The following is a 4,725-nucleotide window of genomic DNA, read 5'->3' as shown; positions in this document are numbered from 1 at the left end:
TTTTCATTTGTTTCATCATATTTGAAGAAATCCCCTGTCTACGACCTTGGCGGAGAGCACAGGATATGTGTCCCCATCAGTCATGCTGTAAACCATATGTTTGTGAGCACAGTCTGGACAACAACTCTCTAAAATATACTTTTCCATTGAGATACTGTGTTCACTCATTTGGCCTTATTTGGTGGCTTCCACATATAGGCACGTTTCAGCATCCACAGATTTGTGTGATAGTTTTATTGCACTGCATTTAATAACATTTGTGTTTGTGTTGTTTTTGTGTTGTGCTTTATGATGTTATAAAAAAAAAAAACACTCATACTGTGTGTGCTTCCTGAACTAGTACCTGGCAGACAAGCACAACTCAATAAAATTTGTTTTTATAATAACAAACTTGCTGCGTGTGTCTGTGTTAGACAACCTGCACTTTACAGAGAACATGCTAACTTTATTGCTCCCATGATTGCTATTATGCAAGCCGATGGCAGTTCAGATAAATATTGAGTTATTTTAAGCTGTGAAAAAAAAAAAAAACAATTGGTAATAAATCAACAAAGAACATGCTGTAACACACGTTTAATTGGAAATGCAGACAGAATGTAACAATGGTGCCAGCTATTTTGGGGTTCCTCTGTATCGTCTCAGCCAAATTGAGGGAAAGGTCATCTGGAGAAAATTTCAGTAACTAAATGCAAAGTGATGAATTCGGAAACAAAATACAACATGTGTCAGTGAATGTCATTATTTTTAAAGGGGGAAAACCCCAACCTTTAATCTCATTTAAAACATAGTATTGCATCAACCTGTTACTCCTTTGTTTGTGTTGGGTGGGGCGTTCTATAGTGTCCTTCGATGTTTCCTGCCCTGTATCCTCAAACTGCGTGGAAAAACATTGGGAAATGAGATAAACACGCATGCTACGTCCAAGGACACGATGCATCCTGTGCAGTGGACGGTAAGGATCTCAAAGTTGAACGGAGGCGATGCGTGGAAAATTCCTTTGGTTCACTGGCAAAGAAACAAATTCAAATTATAAAGGTGTGAGGTACACGTGATGGCCCGTAAAGTCACCTTTCATATATTACAATTTTGTTTTTGAAAATCTAAATGGTTCACTGTTAATTTTTTGGTCAGTACATTTACTTGACAGGTTCTTGGATAGCAAACTCAAAGTATTTGTAGGCCAAGATAAACAATGTTAAAATAAACTTTTGAGCACTTCACTAAAAAAAACCTTCTTCAGAAAGTGTTGCCTTTAATATATTTTCCTTGAGAAAGTGTCATTGTGTTGAATTTCTGCCTTAATCAGTAGAGGAAGAGCGAGGCCACCGAGTTTTTCTTTTTCCCCCCCAAGTCAGACAAAAAACTGATTTCAGATGTTTTGACTGTCCTGTTTGAGATCTTTTCCCAAAGTTGGAACACAATGAGAAGTGACAATGATGATGTGTGAATTAGAGAAGAGAGAAGGTGCCTTCAGTGGAAAAAGAATTGGAAGAATGAACATGTTTTATTCATTGTAACCGTGTCACCAAACATACAGACTTAATCATCCAGAGTACACGGACTGTTTTTCAAACCAATGCAATTTAGATTTTACTCTAGCCTGCCCGATGAGGCTGAGTTGTAGTCGTAAGAAAATTAAATAGCAGCAGGGAGTTTGTGGCAATATTGTTTCCTGTAATCTTGCTATAGCCAAGATGTAATGCATATGATGTTCTTTTGGCAGGCTTACATGGCACCAAGACCTGCAATCACGCATTTCTGATCATGCATTTTATTTCTTTTATTTTAGTAGCAAAGACTCTTTCACATCTTTGTGGAAGAATTTTGGCCCATTCTTCTTAGCAGAAATGTTTTAATTCAGCCACACCGGAGGGTTTCAGAGGTTGAGCGGCCTGTTTAAGGTCCTGCCAAAGCATCTCAATTGGATTTAAGCCTTGACTTTGGCTAGGTCACTCCAAAACCCTAACTTTTATTATTTTAGCCATTCAGAGTTGGACTTACTGGTGTGTTTCAGATCAGTTATTTTCCACACAGATCCAGGTAGGTTTGGCTAGGCTAAATCAACACTTTTTAAAAAAAAACTGGCTTCTGCCAGTGCTACTCTTCAGCCCAGCAGACACACCTATGGTATTCATTTGTAAATCCTACGTCACTCATTCTCAAGTTATTGAGAAGTAACGTTTGAACTTTGCAGAAACATAAGCAGTAAAAGAACGCTGTGTTAACATCTAAGCTAAACTTAAAACACAGCCTGCAATATAACAGTTGTTAGTAATAAAGTCACCAGCAACAAGAAACTCATTGCCTCCCCTGACTCACCTTAACGTGTAATTGTAACAACTGTATCTTCTGAGAACATGATGGATGCATCGGCATGGCACCTTGATGTTCAGCAGTCCTGTGGGCTTAAATTAACAGGTTTGGGTGCTGTGAGAATATGTCAACAAATCTGGGCACACAGATGGACCTTGAAGTGAAACAATACAAATTCTGGACCAAAGGGGGGAAGGCCATGGCAACTATTTACTGTTGCCTACATTGTAGCTGGGTGACTTTACCAGGTTGCAGTGGTGCAGTGTGGGAAAGAAACATTTAGACAGAAGTCACAATAATTTCTTTTGTGAGCTAGGGTAGATTTTTTTCACAGTCACAAAACTAACACTGTACCTTTTTTTGGATTTTTCATGCCAAAAGAGGCTTTTGGTCCAGCAACCCTAAATGTCTTGATGAGAGCCAGGGGCGATTTTAGCCCATTTTTGGGCAAAATGAATCAAAGCACCCCCAAAGATTTCTTACTTTTTTTGACAATATTTTCTGTTTTTGGGACACACTACTAAAAATAAAAAAGGCATACAGTACTTAATTGAGATGGAACATTTTAACAACAAAAGTATAGATAACTCGTCCCCCCTCCCAAAATGGTTTGTTCCAGCTCGGCTCTCCCCTACTCTGGCTCTAGCACCGTTGCTGCCACAGCGATAGTGGCTGAGACGCAGCGGAGCGGAGGTGTAAGTGCCTGGCTTAAAACAGGACATATTAGCTGCATTTAACCTTCAGTTACTCTTTATATATTTAGGTAGGAGTCAGGCCATGTTTCTTTTTAGCTGAAAAGCATTACACCCAGGTAACCTGCAGTGTTGAAAACGTGTTTCCCGACTGTGTTTGCTGCCCTACAATCCGTCCTGCTCTGTAGTAAAATCATCGACATTTGACCGTCCTGTTTCTCCCATTGAAATGTATACAACCTATTTAAAATCTAAAACTTAACATTATCCGTAGCTACTGCTGTTACAACTGTCCTGTTTAAAATGTAATGAGAGAAAATGGTTATTTTGTCATATATGCATGTGCTGATATTGAACCCAAGGAAGGTACTAACTAGCTAACTGACTGGATGCCCATTAACCTTATAACTCCTGTTGTGTGTGTGTGTACAGAGACACAGCCAGGTTCATATTGGATATGAGGAAGTTTTTTCAAAAACAGGAGCCACATTCAGGTAAAAGTGTAAAATCAAATGATCCATCAATAAAGGATAATGTTGGATCAGTGTTTCAATATTTACATCCTTTATTAGATGTACATGTGGTTTGGTTATTTGCCTTTTGGTTGAAAGTACACTGAGAGAGGACTTTTTTATTAGTGATCTTAATAGTATTTTTTTCATCTAATTGAATACAATCTATTTGTGTATGATTGTCAGTCCATAGAGGGAGAGAGGAAAGAGGGGAACATGAGGAGAAAGTACAAGATCAGGAAGAACCAGGTAAGAAAACAGACAGGGAACAGTGACAGGCAAAACAAAAAAAGTTAAACTGGCAAAGAAAAAAAACAACTAATTTTACTCGTACAATCTGGAAGTTGTGTTCTCCCTATATTAAAGCTGCTATACAGAATCTGCAAAACAAACTGGGTGGTCAGTCCTGGCACTGCATTACCATATTGAACTTCAGTCAGAGGAAGTCACAGTTGCCAAAAACTTTTTGAAGCTCAAGAGTGAGGCTGGTGCCATCCCAGATATGTTAACATTGTACAATCTTCTGGATAATCAGATTTTCCCCACACTGAAAACTGTTATTCAGGTTGCCCTAACAAACCCAGTTAGCAGCTGTATCTGTCAAAGGTTTTTTAGAGTCTTGAGTCAGCTCCATACCTGGCTGAGAAGGACCATGGGTCAAAGCAGACTCCAGCACCTGGCTGTGATGTCAGTTGAGAAAGAGATGCTTGACAGACTTGACCACCAAAATGTGATAGACAGATTTGCCAACCTCAAGGTGAGGCGACGTAGGATAAAAGAAAAGAAAAAATCTGCAGAGCCATAGTAGTATCTGCACTAAAGATCTTTTCATACATTGTACAGAAACAGAAACAGCTTTAGTGAAGGTTACAAATGATCTTCTTATGGCCTCTGACAGTGGACTCATCTCTGTGCTTGTCCTGCTAGACCTTAGTGCAGCGTTCGATACTGTTGACCATAATATCCTATTAGAGTGATTAGAACATGCTGTAGGTATTACAGGTACTGCACTGCAGTGGTTTGTATCATATCTGTCTAATAGACTCCAATTTGTACATGTAAATGGAGAGTCCTCTTCACACACTAAGGTCAATTATGGTGTTCCACAGGGTTCAGTGCTAGGACCAATTCTGTTTACATTATACATGCTTCCCCCAAGGCAGCATCATTTGAAGACATAGCATAAATTTTCACTGCTATGCAGATGA

The 4,725-nt window shown here is 39.1% G+C and overlaps 1 long non-coding RNA gene across 1 annotated transcript; it reads right to left on the bottom strand.

Moving 5' to 3' along the window:
- Positions 1 to 558: 558 nt before the first annotated feature.
- LOC120440936 lies at positions 559 to 2,455 on the bottom strand. Its single transcript, XR_005613643.1, has 3 exons — positions 2,320 to 2,455; positions 801 to 1,005; positions 559 to 682 (listed from the first exon to the last, which is right to left on the bottom strand). It is a non-coding gene; the product is annotated as an uncharacterized LOC120440936 (long non-coding RNA).
- Between the last annotated feature and the right edge of the window lie 2,270 nt (positions 2,456 to 4,725).

The sequence above is a fragment of the Oreochromis aureus genome, linkage group 7, assembly GCF_013358895.1.
Source record: "Oreochromis aureus strain Israel breed Guangdong linkage group 7, ZZ_aureus, whole genome shotgun sequence".
Lineage (NCBI taxonomy): Eukaryota > Metazoa > Chordata > Actinopteri > Cichliformes > Cichlidae > Oreochromis > Oreochromis aureus.
Note: the sequence above shows the minus strand (reverse complement) of the source record. Positions and strands in the feature narration are given on the sequence as shown.